The sequence below is a fragment of the Delphinapterus leucas genome, chromosome 1 (genome assembly GCF_059928025.1).
Source record: "Delphinapterus leucas isolate spDelLeu-1000000601 "Yukka" chromosome 1, BTC_Dleu_Yukka2, whole genome shotgun sequence".
NCBI classification, from domain to species: domain Eukaryota; kingdom Metazoa; phylum Chordata; class Mammalia; order Artiodactyla; family Monodontidae; genus Delphinapterus; species Delphinapterus leucas.
This window is the reverse complement of record NC_143129.1, coordinates 136,935,854-136,956,803: the sequence shown is the minus strand read 5'-3', so window position 1 is coordinate 136,956,803 and position 20,950 is coordinate 136,935,854. Positions and strand designations below refer to the sequence as shown.

The 20,950-nt window shown below is 38.2% G+C and overlaps 1 protein-coding gene across 2 annotated transcripts in view; it reads left to right on the top strand.

Annotated features, from left to right (window-relative positions):
- Positions 1–4,847: 4,847 nt before the first annotated feature.
- Positions 4,848–20,950, top strand: part of ATG4C (autophagy related 4C cysteine peptidase) — an 88,692-nt gene continuing 72,589 nt past the window's right edge. Inside the window, exon 1 of one of the 2 annotated variants that reach the window (XM_089921590.1) lies at positions 4,848–5,280. The gene's annotated coding sequence lies outside the window, so the exon portion shown is untranslated. The remainder of the gene's footprint in view (positions 5,281–20,950) is intronic. The other variant, XM_022581246.2, reaches the window with a different exon arrangement.

Genomic DNA, 20,950 nt, shown 5'->3' with positions numbered 1-20,950 from the left:
TACACTCTCTGCTGTCAAGACTAGTGAAGTCTACCTGCACAAGTTAGGGTGAACGTCAGATTTATATAGGATTTCTGTTTTGAGACCTTAAGGCTAGTGAATACTTCCTCATATTCCTGGCATCCTTGGTCATCATCTTTCTTGTGTGTTCTCGCATGCACTTCCTTTCTTATGACCCAATCTCCTGCTACTTTTCTCCATTCAAAATCTTTCCATTGTTTCTCTGATGCTCTAATTCGCTACCTCTGGATTCTCCTCACAGAATTTTTGCCTCACATTCTGGTCTTAACAAATGCTGACACTTCTCTGAAGATTCTGTCCCCCTGCAACTTTCTTGAAAGTATGTCCTTTTGTCTTTTTGGTCTCATTTATTCATGAACATCGGGTCCAGAGGTGAGTTCAGCTCTCTCCTTATTCTTCAATGTTACATCTAAACAAGTAACCCTCTGTTTTTATGTAAAAATCCCGTTCCTTGAAAAATTTCATGATATTTACATATATTGTTCTCCACCCTCCCTCATTTCTCTCACCTTTTGGCTTCCTGGTTACTAGCTCAGATGCCCATCCACCTGGCTTGTAATCTTATCCATGCCCATGGTTTCAACTCTCACCTAAAGCTAGTGAGTCCCAAAGCAATATATTCAGCTCAAATCTTCCTCTTAAGCTCCATATCTAATTGCCTCCTGGGCATAGTCCTCTGATGGTGTTTAAGCATTCCTAACTCAACATGTGGAAAAGTGAAAAAACAGAAACCTGGGAGTCTCCTTTGATTTCTTCCCTCCTTCGCCCCTCCTCTTAGTTCTATTGTCCTAATATCTCTGACCAGTTTTTTGCTCTTCCCTTATTACTATTTATTTCAGGTCTCCCATTTTTTAAAACCTGAATTATGAAAACAATCTCCTAACTATTCTTTCCAGCCCAAGCCATTCTCCATAATCCTGCAAGCAGCAGCCTAAAATGCAATTTAATTATGTCATTCCCTAAATGGTTTCCTTTATAACCAGATTAAAGTTCAACACTCTTATCATAGTATACAAGTACCACTCCCCAACTCTCATGTTCCAGCTATAATAAATTTCTGGGTTATCCTAAACAGGTCGAATCTCCTTCTTCTGAAGCTAGTTAATTATTTTTGTCATTTAAGTTATCTTAGGACTTCCTCCTTCAGGATCCCTCAATTTGAGCATAACTGACACTCCTTGTTCTCTTAATACCCTGTTCTTCCCTCTATCATAATGTTTATCACACTGTGAGCCGTAAGTTACTTCTCTGAATTCTTTTCATATTTCCATGAATTAGCACAGTGCTGGGTGTTCAGTAAATATTAGCTGTGAATAGATTTTGTGCTGCATTTCAAGGCTAAGGTTTACTTTGTAGCACTTGCTGAAGTGTGGTTATGAAAGGAAAGGAAGATGGAATAATATTGCATCTAGGGGGAAACTGAGTCCGCCGAAGTTGCTTTCAGAATTGTGGGGATTCAGTACAGGTTTGTAGGCTGAGGCAAAGGGGGCAGTGGAAAGAGTGAGCTTGAGGATGTAGGAGAGGGGATAGAAATAAGTTCACTTGGAAAGGAGAAAACGTTTTCACCGAGTTTTCCTTAAAATAATTTTAATAATTTCCACAAGGTATTCATCTCATCAAGGCTGAGTTCAATTTATCTCAAAATAACGTTCCTGATCAGTCATACATGGTACATGCTTACTTATTAAACAGGACCTTCATCTTTCTCTGGGTCCTGGAGGGAGATGAATAAGAAGTGTACTTGGTAGAAGTTAAGAATTAAAAGTTTACTAGCAAAAACCTGGAGCTGTGTCACAATCAATGCTACTAGAATGGCTTCTATGTTTTCAAAGTACACACCTGGGATATGATGAATTTTGGAAAGGGCTTGATGCTTAAGATGAATGTTTTAAATATATATACGCACTAAGCAGTGAATTGCTGTTTTTCATGATTTTTAAATGTAGCATTCTATTAGTCAAATATTCTGCTTTTAATAGTTATTTAATTATACAATCTGATTTATTAATTAAAATAATAGGGACCTCCCTGGTGGTCCAGTGGTTAAGACTCTGCACTCCCAATACAGGGGGCCCGGGTTCGATCCCTGGTCAGGGAACTAGATCCCGCATGCCACAGTGAAAAGATCCCGCACGTGGCAATGAAGATCCCGTGTACCGCAACTAAAACCCGGGGCAGCCAAATAAATAAATAAATATTAAAAAAAAATAAAGCACGGGTGTTAAAAATAGCTTATGTATGAATGAGAAAGGAGTTTTCAGGGCCTCCGTCATCACCATGAACTCCCACAAGCATTGATGGAGAACTAATTACTCTGTACAAAGTACGGTGCTTAGAGCTGAGCAGGACACAGATGTTTAAGATGTAGCTCCTGTCTTTTAGAAAGTATATTCACTACTAAAGAGTTCCAGTTAAACAAATGCATAAGTGATTATTGAAAGTTGATGTTGAAGACAGTTTCTAAATACTTAGAATGCTATCTGGTTCAAATATAGTAGCATATTTTTCACTAATTGTATGATTGACATTATTTAGGTACTTTCTAAAAATAGGGTTATGGTTTATTTTTAAAACTTTCAACACCCTGACTCAAATTTTATCTTCGAAAAATATTTTATGTGCCAAGCCCTGTTCTAAATACTTTATGGTGGCTTTTATTATCATCCTATTGTACAGTTGAGGAAACTGAAACACAGAGAGAAGAGTAATTTGCCCAAGTGTAGAGCTGTGACCCTTACACAGGTATTCCACTGCAAAGGTCTTTTAATGTTTAATTAAAAATTTTTTTGACTAGGTAAGGCATTCACATGGTTTAAAAGTAAAAGTGTGTATAATAAAAAAAGTTGATGTTACACATATTTTACTTTCTGTTTTCCATTCTGATAAAGCTCTCTTATCTTCTTTTCACTTCCTTTTAATTCTTTTTTAATTATCAAAACTGTATGTGCTTCAAAAAGGCTATAGTGCCTAGGTAGAGTGCTTTGCCCCTAGCAGCACTTATCATGTATTTGTTGAACTGAAATAAACATCTTGTCCAGTTCTGACTCTGTGTGGTTGGCAATTGGCTGAATTGCAAAGTCAAAGACACATTTAGAGGAGAGAATATTGCTGAGCACTGCAGCTGCAAGAATCTCTTTTAAAAACCTAAAGTCTGTTACATAAATTATGTACTCTTTAGACTCTTTCCCACATTCATTTATACAATTGATCATTGAAACCACTTTAGAAATATGTGTATCAAATATTTAGCATATTTTAAAGCTTCCTTAATAACAACCCTAATAAGTGGATCCAATTACGTGTTTATTTACTACAAACACCTATGAATAACAGATAACCTAATTATAGTTTATTACTACCTCTGAATCATTCCGATGAAAATGTTTTCTCTCACAGACAGTGCTTTGGTGTATGAGTATCGAAAGCAGCAGATTGTTTTCCATGATCGTAGGTTTTAAATATTTACCTGCTTGTGCTGCATAATTTAGCACACTGGAGTTGGAAAGCAGTTTGTATGGTAGCTGATGCCATGCCAATGTTAGAGAATATAATTTCCCTGTGTGACTTCTACGTGAAGTTGTAAAAATGGAAAGTATTCTACTGTTTTACTAACCAATTAAAATTTGTTTTTGCTGTAAATCCATAGACTACCAATGTTTGTGGTATACATACAGTTTTATTTTGTATAATTACCAGGTAGTCTATTTAAAGAATCAAAGCATTGTTTCTCTCGTCCTGTTAATGTATGATATTAAAAATAGAATAGGGCTTCCCTGGCGGCGCAGTGGTTGAGCGTCCGCCTGCCGATGCAGGGGACACGGGTTTGTGCCCCGGTCCGGGAGGATCCCACATGCTGCGGAGCGGCTGGGCCCGTGAGCCATGGCCACTGAGCCTGAGCGTCCAGAGCCTGTGCTCTGCATCGGGAGAGGCCACAACAGTGAGAGGCCCGCGTACTGCAAAAAAAACAAAAAACAAAAAAACATTCATTCTCGTAATCCGAGTCTTGATGAAAGTAACAAAAAAGCATCCAGACAGCTTGTTAAATGCATGTTATCTGCCCTAAGAAATCAAAACAGAGTTCTGTATTTTAAAATGTGGAACCACTGGCTATCCAATCAGGCAAGAAAACAGTTATTTTGTTTACTCACTCTAAAAAATGTTACATCTTGCTATATCCTTTGTATGATAGGTTACTTGGTGGCCCTACTGCATAACAGAAAATAAATAGTTGCAGTTACCTGTTTTTGTGAGAATAATAATAAATATAAGATAATTCAAACCATTAAACACATAAAAAAATTGAAAACCCTTTTCACATCTACTTTTGAACTTTTCAACTCTGTATTCTGAAAGATATTCTTTCCCTTGTGGTTTCATAGTCTGGTACTACAGACTGTTAATTTTTCACTTCTCGCTCTTATTGTAATTTCCTATGCAATTCGGGAGCACGTTTGGTAGCCCTTGTTCCAGCACAGCCTTGCAGTACTGCAAAAACGACACAGGATTACACTTTGCAATAATTTAGTATTTCTCTCAACACCCCTTATGAATGAGGATAAAAATTTCCATTTCATAAAAAGCCTTTGCAGACTGTCCTGTTTCAATTCTGGAAAATAATCTGAACGTGGAAAATGAACTCACATATTCCTTGATATTTAATACCTTCACAAAAGGAAAGGAGAGTATACTGGTATTTTTACCAAAGTGGGTCTTGGTAGAAAGGTCTACATTAATCTAAAGGATTTAATGAATCCTCTGAAATCGCCTTTGAGGTCTGCAGGTGTCAGGGGCAGAGCGAAGACTAAGGGGGGCAATGCATGCTGGATCTTGTAGTTCCCGCGCTGGAGGAGAGGGAGTGTTGCACGGCAAGCTGGGAGTTGAAGTCCAATTGTTCAGCAGGAAGTCATGGCAGGAATAATGTAGTTTGTCTATCGGAGACACCGCTTATAGATGGATACTTTCTCGTGGTTCTGCTCTTGCTATATTGGTGACTTAGAGTCTGAGGCGGCAAACAGGACGAAAAAAGGATGAAGTAAACGGACCGGGGACCTGTAGGCCGCTGCTACTGTTGCTGCCAATCAATAGGCATTAGTGCCCCGGAAGTGGCTGACCTACTGGGTTTGAAGGGGGTGGGGCTTTTCTCTTACTACGGTGGCCGGGGAGCTCGAGGTGCTTGTAGCTGCGGCGCTGAGGTCGGGGCGTCTGCGTGTGTGTCGGCTGCTTTTGTGGCGGCTGCTGGTGGAGCTGGAACATTTCCCGGTTGGTGGCTCCTGCACATTGTTTACATTTCTCCAGTTCTGTTTTCGGTTTTTCGGTGAGGGGTCGACTTGAGTTCCTCTGACTCCGCTAGCCTCAGAGGAGGTTGGGACTTAGTGTCTCTGGTCCTTCCAAATGACCGGGTTTCTCGGGGGTCCCTGCCCTCAGTGGAGACCCAGTAGCCAACAGTTTAGGCTCTCTGAGGGTTTTGGCGCCTCCCTCATCTCTGTTTCTGGTGTAATTTGTTTTCTGACTCCTTGCCCTTCCTGGTCTCCAGAGCTAACGAACCGTAAGCCTTCCTGTGGGCAGCTGTTCCCCCTCTCCTAGAGGCGTTTCGTACGTGTTTCAGGCACGATCGCTAGTCCCCTAAGCTATTGCATCCATTTAACTCCTTCCCTATTTCTCTCCGTTAAAAAAAGAACAGAAAAGAGAAAAAAAAAAATCCCCCCAAATCAGATTCTCAAGATCTCAATCTTCTCATTCCTAACTCCTTTATCCCTTTTTAGGCCTTTGTTACTGCTTCAGACTCTTAACACATTTGCCTGAATATCTTAATGCTTTTCCATTCAGACATTAACGTTTAATCACTTTATTTGTTTCTTACTCATCCTCAACTCTTCGACTTCCATCCACATGTCAGGGCTTTTTAGGTTGGATGTTCAAACACATTCTTATGATGACTGGTGAATACGAGACGAACAGCCAAGCATGACTCTGCTTATGAAGTTTATACTTAAGATCTATTTGGCTTACATTTTTGTTTTGTATTGATTATTCTCCCACAAGGGGTTCACTGCTACCCTATGGTTAGAGGAGAATACCTCATCCTACAGCTCTTTGTATCTGAATTAACTTAGATGGGATTTTTTTCCCTTCTCCTACTCGAAACATATGTCCCCAGTAGAATTTTTGCGATGATTTTGTGTCAATTAATAGCAGATAGACACAAGGGAATGCTCTTTCCTCCTTGGTTGTTTATGATTTGTAATTAGATTGTGAGTCATTGAAAGTACACAGAGGGATTAGAAAAGCTTTAGAAAGGTAAAGTCTGTGTGTGTACCAATTTACAAGTAAATAAAGTGTCTTCCCTGAACAAGGGAGAGTTTCTAATTAGTCGAATAATCTGATGCTGTATTGAATTAATTATCAGTTCTTTCACTGTAAAATTTTGGGACGTGTTTAAAGTCAAAAAGTAGCCAATATGAGAACTTTTATAGTTTAGTAAAAAGAGTTTAAAAACCATTTAACTGATGCTCATTTTTCTGTAAAATGGAATACGAATATATTGAAAAGTTTATTTGTTGCGATTGTTTATGAGATATTTCTATATATATATATATTTAATTTATTTTATTTATTTAGTTTTGGCTGCGTTGGGTGTTCGTTTCTGTGCGCCGGCTTTCTCTAGTTGTGGTGAGCGGGGGCTACTCGTTGTTCCGGTGCGCGGGCTTTTCATTGTGGTGGCTTCTTGTTGCAGAGCACGGGCTCTAGGCACGCGGGCTTCAGTAGTTGTGGCTCGCGGGCTCTAGAGCACAGGCTCAGTAGTTGTGACGCATGGGCTTATTTGCTCTGCGGCATGTGGGATCTTCCCGGACCAGGGCTCGAACCCGTGTTCCTTGCATTGGCAGGCGGATTCTTAACCACTGCGCCACCAGGGAAGCCCCTTCTGCATAATTTGATAGATCTGGTAAAACAGCATTGTTTACTATTCAGTAATGTTTTGTAGACAGAAATTTTTGTACTTCTTGTCTTTCTTGGGGCCATGTAAGTTAAATAACTTTGCAGCTTTCTTCTATTATGAGTATTTTACTATTCTAATAGCAAAATTATTGTTCTTCTTTAGGAGTCAAAGATAATCTCTATGTCAATAAAATATAAATATTAATACATGTACCCAGTCTAAATGAGGTTATTCCTAATTAGTCAGAAATGGTTTTAGCCACGTTTAAGAGTGGGGCTAAACGTATAATATTTCAGAATTAATTCACTCATGAAATTCTTCATTGGATAAATGATAGGCTAGACATTACTCAAATTTTTTATATTTTTCCTGAGATTTTATTCATTTAGTAGGCATTTATTAAATGCTTCTTACTATTTAACTTTTGCCACAATATCATCAAAACATTTATTGAGAACATCCTCTTGCCCTCAGCTCTGTACCAGATGCTTTAAAGCAAGGGTCCCCACCCCCCGGGCCACGGACTGGTACTGGTCTGCGGCCTGTTAGGAACAGGGCTGCCCAGTAGGAGGTGAGTGGTGGGCCAGCGAAACTTCATCTGCGGCTTCCCATCACTTGCATTACCACCTGAACCATATTCCCCTCCCCACGAAACTGGTTCCTGGTGTCAAAAAGTTTGGGGACCGCTGCTTTAAAGCATTATTGCATTAAATCATTATACCAACTCATTGAGCTATTGAGTATTATTTACATTTAGCAGATGAAGAAACTGAAGCTCAAAGAATTCAAGTAATTTAGTCCAGCTCCTTTTGACTCTTCCCACTTACTACAGTTGCAAAGATTTGTTCACTACTCTGGAATATATAAAGAGCATTAATTCAATAAATACTTGCTAAGCAGCTATTACGTACCAGATACTCTTCTAGGTGCTGGGAATAGAACAGTGAACAAGAGACAAAAGTCTCTGCTCTTAGGGAGCTTACATTCTATTAGAATGTTTGACATGTAAACCTTGCCTTGCAAGAAACAAAATATAGGCAGTATGCGTTTGGTTTTATGTGTTTTAGAATGTTAAGGTTGAAAAGAGAGATTAACCAGGGAATATTTCATGAAGAAGATGAGATTTGATCTAGAACTAAAATAGTGAGTATAAATTTGGTAGGTAGAAATTGGGAGGAAAGTAATTCCAGTTTGAGGCATAAAATGAGCAAAATTCTAAATTGCAGGAGAGAGAGATTAGTGGGAGGGACAGTTAACTGGATTGCTTTGTATCTTCATTTCTTTGCATATAGGTGGGCAGTGTTGGCTGAATTTGAAACAAATGTTTAAATGAATGAAGCTGTGGCAAGAGCTCAGATACCAGGCAATGAGGAATTAGATAGATCTAGTGTTATTATTGTGGGATTTAAAGAAAAGAATTAATTGGATAACTGTTGGTGAAAGAACCAGTAAGCACTGTTAATTATTGAATGTTGGGAGTGGCGTGGTGGCCAAAGGAGAAGGGAGGCTAGACTACCAGGTTTGAACTGAGTGGGTCAGGTGTATTGTAGATTTACCTGTGATGAGGATTTTTTATTTGTTTGTTTATTTTATTCCAAGGTGCACCATTATTTTATGAACTGCTGTGAAAGAAAAAAAATATTGCCCATTAAACATAAAAAGATTGTCAACTGTAAGGTGTATTCAGTTTCAGAGTTTAAAATGTAAAAATGTGTGATCTAGAAATGATGAAATAAGGTACTCCTTATGATGGTTCATGAGTCTTGTAACTACTTAATTTTTTTGGACTGTTTATTAATGTTTGTAATCTTTGACATGCATTCAATCATTTAGCATTTATTTATTTACTAGGCACGCTTCTAGGCCACAGTGATATAGTGATGAGTAAATGCAGTCTCTACCTCATAGAACTTATGAGGGGAGGCAGACATAAATCAAATATTCCATCAAAGAAATGTAAAGTTGCAACTATTGTAAATTCTATGAAAAAGGACTTGATGTTATACAGAAGAAAAACTGTTTACAGAGGAGATAAGAGTGTGGATGAGGAGGGGCCAGATGAGAGATGGCAATATCTTAGACAAGGTGGTGGTAAAGACAGGTAAAAGTGGATGGGTTTTAGAGATGTTTAGGAGGTAGAACTGGGTGATGAATTGGATATGAGGAATGAGGGAGAGAAAGGTGCCATCAGCCACCACTACCATTTTGGCTTATGTAGCTGGATGGATTGTGGTACAGTTCATTGAGGTAGAGAACATTGTAAGATGACTGGGTTTGGGGGGACATGCTTTGTTTCTTAATATTTTTTCACCGTGGCATCAGTGTTCAAGGTTTATGTCTTAATTATTCTTTTTTTCCTGTTATGTCGTTGTTTAAGTTAAGTATGTTTGAGGAATGCTGTACCTGAAAAAAGTTTTTTCAGTATTTTTTCCCTTGAGTGGGCAGGGATAAGGTTCTAGATGAAGGCTTTTGGAAATATGTTGGTATTTGTTTTGAATTTATATGTAACATATTCAACCATATATATGAATAGGTAACTGAGTAATACAGCTCTATATCATTTTTATTTGCACTTGGGATTTGGCAGTAAATTGGGCATCTGGTTAAATTCTAACTTCATTCAGTTGGTGTATGTGTAAATATAAGTATGTGTATTAGGGAAAAAAGACATGCTTATGATTTTCTTTGAAATAACTCCATTGTGTAGTTTTTGGTAGATATTGAATTAATACAGTCAGTTATTATTTAAATTTTACGTTTCATAGTAAAGCAGTAGAGGGTACAGAGCAAAAAGCTTGGGCTTGGAGTCAAATTGCCTGGATTCAAGGTGTGTTTTGCTATTTAGTAGCAGTATGATCTTGCAAAAGTTATTCAGCCTTTGTTATTTTTTAAATCTATAAAATGAGGATAATAATAGTACCTGCCTTATAGAGTTGTTGTGAGGATTAAGTGAGATGGTATGTGTGCATAGGTTTACAAAATTCCTGGTACAGAGTTTGTTTATTATTATTGTTATCATTATTATTATTATAGTGATGTGGTGTCTGGGATCATCTGTACTTCTGTAACAACATTTTAATTTAGAGTTCCTTTTAACTAATAGATCTTGATTGGGGAAAAAATCGTTTGGTAGTCATATTTGGATTTGGAGAAAATGTTATACAAGACAGCTTTTGTTTATTCACAATTGTGCTAGGTGAGTCAGCACATGTCATCTTTCACAGAATTCTCATCAGAGATTATGGTTAGTCTATAGCTATAATTGGAAGTTAATGATGGATTGGCTTATAATTACTTATTATTTGTTAGGATTATTACTTTCATTTTTAGTCCAACCTGTCTGAACTTTGTACTGGCTTTTAGGTCTTATGGATAGGGTGAAGAAGTAGTTAAACGTTATAAAGTCTGATCAGCTGCTCTAAAGTCGATTTAATTTCCATCCTACTTTTTTCCCCAACTTTTTTGCTTTTGAAAGTTTCAAACCTATACAAAAAAGTTTAAAGAGTAGTACAACAAATACCTCTATATCCTTTACCTAGACTCACTAGTTGTTAACATTATGCTTCTTTTGCTTTTTTGCTTTTTCTCTAACACACACACACACACACACACACACACAAATGTACACTTTTTTTTTCCTTGCTGAAGCATTTGAAAGTAAGGTGGAAACATCATGATACTTCTAAATACTTCATCATGCATCGCCTAGGAACTAGGACATCCTTCTACATAACCATAATGCCATTAGCATACCCAAATAATTTAATTTTGATATGATAATATTATCTAATGTATAGGCCATATGAAAAAATTCAAATTTACCCGGATGTTCCAGCAATGTCTCTTATAGCTTTTTAGGAAAATAACACTGAATTGAGTAAGAGATTTCATTGAATTGTATTTGGTTGTCATATCTCTCTGTTTTCTTTTATCTAGAACAATCCTCACCTTCTCTTTTTCCTCCTATCTTCCTTCCTTTTTTTTTTTTTTTTTTTTTTTTTGTGGTACGCGGGCCTCTCACTGTTGTGGCCTCTCCCGTTGCGGAGCACAGGCTCCGGACACGCAGGCTCAGCGACCATGGCTCACGGGCCCAGCCGCTCCGCGGTATGTGGGATCTTCCCGGACCGGGGCACGAACCCGCGTCCCCTGAATCGGCAGGCGGACTCCCAACCACTGCGCCACCAGGGAAGCCCCTTCCTTTTTTTTTTTTTTTTGGTGTTTCAAGACATTGACATTTTTGAAAAGTCTAGGCCAATTGTTTTGTAGAATGCCTCACAAAATGAATTTGATTGTTTCTTCACAGTTTCAGGCTAAATAGTTTTTTTTCAAGACTGTTACATGGTAGTTATTGTAAACTTTCCATTTGATCACATCAAGAGTAATGTAATGATAATTTGTCCATTTATTGGTGATGTTAAGATTGATCACTTAGGTTAACCAGATTCCTACATTTTAAAGGTGTCTTTTCCCTTTTATACTTAACAATTAATCTGTGGAGGTGATACTTTATCATTAGCTATTCTGTTTTCCAACAATTTTTTTTCTATACGGTGGTTTTAGTAGCCATTGATAAACCTTGCCTGAATAAATCATTGCATTGGTTGTTGCCAAATAATGGTTTTCCAGTTCTCTCAATCCTTCTACATATGTTTGCTGGCTATTTTCTTTAAAGAAGAGATATTCCTCCTCTCACTTTTTATTTTATTTTAAAGGAAGATACAAAAAAAAAAATTTATTTATTTATTTGGCTGCATTGGGTCTTAGTTGTGGTGCGTGGGCTCTTTGTTGAGGCGTGTGCGCTTCTCTCTAGTTGTGGCGCGTGGGCTCCAGAGCGCACGGGCTTAGCTTCCTGGCGGCCTATGGGATCTTAGTTCCCTGACCAGGGATTGAACCCTCGTCCCCTGCACTGGAAGGTGGATTCTTAACCACTGGAACACCAAGGAAGTCCCTCTCCTTTTATTTTAGTACCTCTATGTACCCAAGGATTCCTTTTTAAAAAATGTATCCGATGTGATGATCTGTTACCATTATTCTTTTTGATGACTGAATTATCTCAAATTTGTTTAGTCCCTTCAAACTAGTTCCTGTGGCCTTTGCATATGTCCACATTGGTATTTGGGCACCTTCTTACTTCTTTGTACAATAAGGTGTTCCAGGCTCACCTTGTATATTCTACTTGGAATCAACTATTTAACAGTGGAGCCCTCGTTCATTTTAGTGGAAAATGGTACTTAGAAACCAAAATTTGGGCATTGAATATACTCACTACTACTACTGTTGTTGCTTCTAGGCCCTTTAAATGGTTACACACATACACCCACATTTTTTATAAGAAATCATGATTTTATAGGATACCTTCAATTCAAGTTCAGAATCACAGAGTTCAACTTTACCTTTCCTCAGTTCATATTTGTATCTCCCTTTTCCTACAGGGAGAATTCTGATTCTCAACCATATCAATATATTTACTCATTTAATCTGCCCTACACACACATGATAGTTTTGGAATTGCTATACTGATACTCCCTCCTGCAACAGATTTACCAAGTAAAGATTTCTTTGCCTCTTTATGTCCTTATAATATATCCCACTAAAGATATATAGTCAAAGAAAGCAGGTGTTCAGAGGTATTTGAATTATTTCTTCTGTGATTATGTTATCAATTTAAAATATAGTTAAGTTCCTACTAAACTACTTTTTAATAGACTCTTTCTGTAAAATCGGTTATCTGTAAAACTACTAAAGTAGACATAATAATTTAAAACTTTATCATAATATATAGTAATAGGGAGCTCTAGGATAGTTATATCAGATAGAGAATATGCAGTTTTTATCTTTATAAGGCTTTAAATTTGTAGCTCTTTTTTCAAATTGATATAATTTTTTACTGTTTAAAATTAGAAATGATGAGAAAAATGTCATCAAACAATTCCATTTGTAAGCCAAAACAATTATGTTTGTGAACATTTTAAACAGTGCTCTTCTTTTGACTGATGATACAATTCAAGCATTAATCTTTAACAATAGACATAATTGTTCAGGGTACTTTAACTCATTCCTAAAAAATATGGCTAGTGTTTTCCTGTACTGACACCCAGAATAGAAAGATTTATGTTATTTGTATGTCCTTGTTCCTTGTATTTGAAGAATGTCAGTTATGACTGTGTGTTACCCTGTGATTTTTTTTTCATGTGTGAATGTTCTCATTGGAAGTGGAAAAATATTTCTCTTAATTATTATAGCATTTTATTTTTTATTATTATTATCATTTTTTTGCGGTATGCGGGCCTCTCACCGCTGTGGCCTCTCCCGTTGCGGAGCACAGGCTCCGGACGCGCAGGCTCAGCGGCCATGGCTCACGGGCCCAGCCCCTCCGCGGCACATGGGATCCTCCCGGACCGGGGCACGAACCCGTGTCCCCTGCATCGGCAGGCGGACTCTCAACCACTGCACCACCAGGGAAGCCCGGGATTGATATTTGTTACTAAAAATACAAGCAGGTAGAAAAGGTTACAGTAGATGAAAAACTTCCTCACAGGTCAATTTATTTGATGGGATAGTTAAAAGCACATCAAAAATTCGAAATCAATATCTATATTTCTTTAGCTGCAGAATACCATTTGGGGAAGATGCCCAACCATACACAAATCCTGGAATCCTGCAGTGTTTTTATTGGTTGTGCTGCGTGACTGAGATATATTCTGTAGAATCAGTCCCCTAAAGTTCTGTCAGTTTTTACTGGCTTTAAATCCTCAGTGGATAAAATATTCTATTTATTTCCATATGAGGGAGGCTGATTATCCTTATCTGCTCTTCAGGGACATCGAGTTGAGTACCTTTTACATTTATCAATTTATAATTTATAGACTATCTTAATGTGTGGTTGTGGTTAGAAAAGTGACTCTCTAAAAATGACATTTGGGTCTCAACCGATGATTTTCATATCAAATGTTGTAGTTCTGTCTTCCAAAACAGCTCTGTTTAGTCTTCACTCTGCACTTCAAATTATTAACAATAAAGTTGAGGAATGAACCTCATCTAGTGGCTTTATCTATGTTTACTGAGGTAAAGAGTTTTCTCCTCTTTAATGCTATTATTTTTAAATTAAAACTGGAATCATTAGAATGTAAACAGCAAACAGAAATATGGAAATGGTGGATGATAAAATTTGTTGTAGTATGCGTTAGTGAAGAATGTCTACTTGAAAAAAGTGTTACCAATTTCTCTGAAGTTTTAAGAAATAAACCATAAATCCCTTCTAAAAAGTATTTGGAAATTGTGGAGAATGTTATTTGGATGGTTTTTTAGACTGAGGCTCTGACAACACTACATAAAATAACCAAGAGTTTTGACATATCATTTTTTTTTTCCTGGAGCAGTCAAACCATGTATTTTAGGTATCACAGGAGATTGAAATATACTGACTGGATAATGGGTATATCACCTCTTCACTTTATAATTGATAGACTAGTGAATTTTAATTCATTTTTAATTTTTTTTTTTAAATCAGGAAAGCTTTTGGAAAGGGAATTTGTAGGTGAGGATAGTTTAGAATTGTGGTTTCTTCATTTGTATGTTTTTTTTTCTTTTATAGTTAAACTAAAAGTACTGTTTGTCTTGCCTTTCCCTGGCAAACAAAAAGAAAAAATTTTTTTCTTCATTGATTTTTTAAATTATTATATACATTTTCTTCCAGCTTTATTGAGATATAATTGACACACAGCACTGTATAAGTTTAAGATGTACAGCATAATGATTTGACTTACATACATCATGAAATGATTATCACAATAAGTTGAGTGATCATCTGTCATCTCATATAGATACAAAATTAAAGAAATAGAAAAAAAATTTTTTTTCTTGTGAAGAGAACTCAGGATTTACTCTCTTAAGTTTCATATATAACATACAGCAGTGCTAATTATATTTATCATGTTAATTACATCCCTAGTACTTATTTATCTTACAACTGGAAGTTTGTAACTTTTTTTTTTTTAATAACTGGAAGTTTGTGCCTTTTGACTACCTTCATCCAACTCCCCCTCTGCCATCCTCTCCTCTGGTAACCAGAAATCTGATGTCTTTTTCTATGAGTTTGTTTGTTTTTGAAGTATAATTGACCTAAACACTATGTTAGTTCCTATTAACATAGTGATTTGGTATTTTTATACATTTTAAAATGATCACCACAATTAGTTACAGTATGTCACCATCCAAAGATATTATGTAATTATTAACTATATTCCCTATTCACACCTGAGACTCATTTAAAGAAAATATTTTAGTAGACTGAATGGATGCAAGTATTAATTTATGCTTTTTCCTCTTTCCAGATCTCACCACATTTATTTTTAGGAGAAAAAAAAATTATGAGTTAACAAGGGGTAGCCTCCAAGTCATTTTACTCAGCTAAAGCTGTTCTGGGGAATTACATTGAGGAAGTTAAGTTTTGTAAATGACCAAATAGCTGAATCTGATGTCTTTGAGAAACACAAGAGTAATGTTGTTTATCTTAAAAAGGAAAAAAGCACTTTGTCTCAGCATTTTTATTTTTCTCGTAGGCTGTTTAGGAACTTTGTAATAGAATGTCTTCTCTGTAGATTTCTTAGTTGAGCAGTTAAAGTTGTTTTTGTTAGAATTTAACATAACCTGGACATACTTGTAATTTCCTGTGTTAAGTTTTTCATTTGAGCGGTTTATTTTTGAATAATTCTGTTATTATTTTAAAAGAGGCTCAATGTAAACAATTTAATAAAGACAAGTACAAAGAAAAAGTAGAAATGACATTGCATAATGTCAGCATAGTCTCAACATAAATCATACCTTGTTAAATAAAGCTTCTCCTAATGTTAAAAAAAATGATATTGCGTCTCTTAGAGATTTCCACTTTTAACATTATGGACTTTTTTTTTAATATTTATTGGAGTATAATTGCTTTATATTGCTGTGCTAGTTTCTGCTGTATAACAAAGTGAATCAGCTATACGTATACTTATATCCCCATATACCCTCCCTCTTGTGTCTCCCTCCCAGCCTCCCTATCCCACCCCTCTAGGTGAACACAAAGCACCAAGCTGATCTCCCTGTGCTATGCAGCTGCTTCCCACTAGCTATCTATTTTACACTTGGTAGTGTATATATGTCAGTGCTACTCCCTCACTTTGTCCCAGCTTACCCTTCACCCTCCCGTGTCCTTAAGTCTATTCTCTATGTCTGCGTCTTTATTCCTGTCCTGCCCCTAGGTTCTTCAGAACCATTTTTTTTTAAGATTCCATATATATGTGTTAGCATACGGTATTTGTTTTTTTCTTTCTGACTTACTTCACTCTGTATGACAGACTTTAGGTCCATCCACCTCACTACAAATAACTCAATTTCGTTTGTTTTTATGGCTGAGTAATATTCCATTGTATATATGTGCCACATCTTCTTTATCCATTCATCTGTTAATGGACACAGGTTTCTTCCATGTCCTGGTTATTGTAAATAGTGCTGCAGTGAACATTGTGGTACATGACTTTTTGAGTTATGGTTTTCTCAGGGTATATGCCCAGTAGTGGGATTGCTGGGTTATACGATAGTTCTATTTTTAGTTTTTTAAGGAACCTCCATACTGTTCTCCATAGTGGCTGTATCAGTTTACATTCCCACCAACAGTGCAAGAGGGTTCCCTTTTCTCCACACCTCTCCAGCATTTATTGTTTGTAGAGTTTTTGATGATGGCCATTCTGACTGGTGTGAGGTGATACCTCATTGTGATTTTGATTTGCATTTCTCTAATGATTAGTGATGTTGAGCATCCTTTCATGTGTTTGTTGGCAATCTGTATATCTTCTTTGCAGAAATGTCTATTTAGGTCTTCTGCCCATTTTTGGATTGGGTTGTTTGTTTTTTTTGATATTGAGCTGCATGAGCTGCTTGTATATTTTGGATATTAGTCCTTTGTCCATTGCTTCGTTTGCAAATATTTTCTCCCATTCTGAGGGTTGTCTTTTCGTCTTGTTTATGGTTTCCTTTGCTATGCAAAAGCTTCTAAGTTTCACTAGGTCACGTTTGTTTATTTTTGTTTTTATTGTCCTATAGATTTTGGATTGTCGTGTTTTTGTTTCCATTTGTCTCCAGGTATTTTTTGATTTTTTTCAGTGACCTCAAAATCATGCTAGTAAACATTGGTTGTTTACTAGCATATTGCTTAGCTTCCATGTGTTTGTGCTTTTTTGCAGTATTGTTCTTGTAGTTGATTTCTAGTCTCATAGCATTCTGGTCAGAAAGGATTCATGATATAATTTGGATTTTATTAAATTTACTGAGACTTGTTTTGTGGCCTAGCGTTTGATTTATTCTGGAGAAAGTTCCATGTGCATTTGTAAAGAATGTGTATTTGGCTGTTTTTGAATGGTATGTTCTCTATATATCTTTGAAATGCATTTGATCTAATGTGTCATTTAAACCCCTTTTTTCAAATTGATTTTCTGTCTGGATGATTTTCAGTTCATGTAAGTAGGGTGTTAAAGTTCTGTACTATTGATGTTATTGTGTTACTGTCAGTTTCTTCATGTCTGTTAATATGTGCTTTATGTATTTAGGTGCTCATATGTTGTGCGCTTATATATTTACAACAGTTATATCTACTTCTTGGACTGATTCCTTGATCATTATGCAAGCTCCTTCTTTGTCTCTTGTTATAGTCTTTGTTAAAGTCTATTTTGTTTGATATAAGTGTTTCTATCCTGACTTTCATGTCCATTTGCATAGAATACCTTTTTCCATCCCCTCACTTTCAGTCTGTGTCTTTAGATCTGAAGTGAGTTTCATGTAGGCTGCGTATGTATGGGTCTTGTTTTTGTATCCATTCAGCCACTCTCTGCCCTTGTTTGGAGTATTTAGTCCATTTACATTTAAAGTAATTATTGATAGCTATGTAATTTTTGCCATTCTGTTAACTGTTTGGGGCTGTTTGTGTAGTTCTTTTTGTTCCTTTCTTTTTCTTTTGCTCTTTTCCTTTGTAATTTGATGACTAGCTTTAGTGTTGTATTTGGATACCTTTTTTCTTTTTTTTTTTTCCTGTGTATCTATTGTAGTTTTTTGCTTGGTTATTACCATGAGGTTTATATATAGCAATCTCTATATATTTATATGATTGTTGTAAGTTGCTGATTTCTTAAGTTCAAACACATTTTAACAACCCTGCATTTTTTCTCCCCCCACCACATTTATTGTTTTTGACATCATATTTTACATCTTTTTGTTTTGTATATCCCTAACTAGTTATTGTGGATGTAGGTGGTTTTACTACTTTTGTCTTTTAACCTTCCTACTAACTTTGTACTTGGTTGGTTTACTACCTTTATTGTATATTTGCCTTTACCAATGAGGCTTTCCTTTTGTAATTTTTATGTTTCTAGTTGTGGCCTTTCTTTTTCATTTAGAGAAGTCCCTTTAACAATTCCTGTAAAGCTGGTTGGTCGAGCTGAGCTCTTTTGGCTTTTGCTTGTCTGTGAATCTTGATCTCTCCATCAAATCTGAGTGAAAGCCTTGCTGGGTAGAGTCTTCTTGGTTGTAGGATTTTCCCCTTTCATTACTTTAAATGTATTATGCCACTCCCTTTTGGCCTGCTGAGTTTCTGCTGAAAACTCAGCTGATAGCCTAATGGGAGTTCCTTTGTAGCTTGTTGCTTCTTCCTTGGTTGTTTTTAATGTTCTCTTTATCTTTAATTTTTGCCAATTTAATTACTATGTGTCTTGTTGTAGTCTTTTTTGGGTTGGTCTCATTTGGGACTCTCTCTGCTTCCTGGACCTGGACGTCTGTGTCTGTTTCGTTTCCCAGTTTAGGCGAGTTTTCAACTATTATGTCTTTCATACATTCTCTGCTTTTTTTCTCTCTCTTCTTCTTCTGGGACCCCTGTAATGTGAATGTGAGTCATTGTGCAGAGGTCTCTTAAACTGTCCTTGTTTCTTTTTATTACTTTTTCTTTTTCCATTCAGGTTTAGTGATTTTCACTACTTTGTTTTCCAGCTCACTGATCCATTGCTTATATCATGCAGTCTTCTCTTGATTTCTTCTGTTGTATTTTTTCAGTTACTGTATTTACCTCTGTTCTTTCTTCTTTGTATTTTCTAACTCTTTGTTACAAACTTCTAACTTCTCTCTCTGTTCATCCAGTCTTCTTCTGGGTTCTTTGAACATCTTTATAATCATTACCTTGACCACTTTATTGGTTAGATTGCTTATCTCTGCTTCCTTTAGTTCTTCTAAATTTTATCTTGTTACTTTAGTTGCAGAATACTTCTCTGTTTTCTCATTTTGTCTAATTTGCTATTTTTATTTTTATATACTTGGTAGGTTGGTTATGTTTCCAGCCTTGGAGAAGTGGCCTTGTATAGGAGACATCCTATGCATCCCAGCAGTGCACTCCCCTGTAGTTACTGGAGCTATATGGTCTAAGGGTGCTCCCTTTGTGGGCTGCATGGGTCCTTCTGTTGTGGTGAGCTGGCTACTGTGGTTGGTCTGGTAGGCGTGACTGGTCCCCAGTCTGTTTCTTTGTCAGGCCTTGTCTTGTGCAGAGGCTGTTGGCTACTGGTTGGTGGGGCTGGGTCATGAGGCACCTGGCTGCAGAGCCCCAGAGGGTCCTGGGGCTAGCGCTGTCCCACTGGTGGGTGGGAACTGGGTTCTGGTGTGGGGCTGGGGGGTCCTGGATCTATTATCAGCCTGCTGGTGGTCAGGTCCATTTTCTGGCATGGCTGGCTGCAGGGTCTGGGGTGTCCCAAACCTGATTTTTTTACCCACTTGTGTGTTGGGCCAGATCCTGGGGAGGCTGGCTGAGGGGCCCAGGGTATCCTAGAGCTGGTGTTGGCTTGCTGGTTGGCAGGGCCAGGACCCAGTGTGTCCTGTGGGTGGTGTTTTTGTGCTGGTTGGTGGGCTGTGTCCTGACATGACAGGCTGTGGGGCTATGGTGGTCCTGGGTCTGGTGTCTGCCCTCTGATGGGTGGGTCCGTAGCCCATGGGATTCTGGTGCTGTTGCCCACCCACTAGTGTCTGAGGTCCTGGGGCTAGTGCCAGCCCACTGGTTGGTAGAGCTGAATCCTGGAATCTCTGGCTGTAGAGCCTGGGGATTATAGAGCTGGTAGCAGCCTGTTGGTGTGGGGGGCAGGGCAAGGCCCAGGTGGTCCTGGGGCTAATGCCTGCTCATTGGTGGGTGAAGCTGGGTCTCAGGGTCTTTGGTTGTAGGGCCCTGGGGGTCCTGGAGTTGAGGTGTTGGCACACTTGTGGGTAAGGCCTGGACCCAGGGAGTTCTGGGGCTGGTGACTGCCCACTGGTGGGTGGGGCCAGGCCCTGGGTTCTCTGGCTGCAAGGCCTGGCAGTTCCGAGGTTAGTGCCGGTGCACTGGTATGTGGGGCCAGGTCCTGGGCCCTCTTCTATACAGCGCAGGTCCTGTGGCAGCTGTGGGCTCGGGGGAGGGGGGTCTTAAGGTAGCTGGCCTGCTGGTGTGTGAGCCTGTGTCTCTGCCTGGCTAGTTGCATGGCTTTAGGAATCCCATTACAGGTGGTGACATGCTGGTAGGAGGGGCTTGGTTCCAGAGATAATAAGCGAGAGGGAGGAGTCCAAAATGGTACTTGACAGCGCTGGGGTCCTCGCGGTAGAACAAGCTCCCCAAAATGGCTGCCGCCAGTGTTTATGTCCCCAGGGTGAGCTCCACTTGCCTCCTGTCTCTCTGCCAAGACCAGCAGGTAGGTCTGACCCAGACTCCTTTGAAATTACTGCTTTTGCTCTGGATCCCAGAGAGTGTGAGGTTTTGAGTGCGTCCTTTAAGAGTGGAGTCTCTATTTTGCACAGTCCTCTTCCTCTCCCGAAAGTAAGCCCCACTGGTTTTCCAAGACAAATCTTTTTGGGGGCTTGTTTTCCTGGTGCAGGACCCCTGGGCTGGGGACCCCATTGTGGGGCTTGGACCCCCTTGCTCCTTGGGGAGAAACCTCTACAACTGTAATTATCATT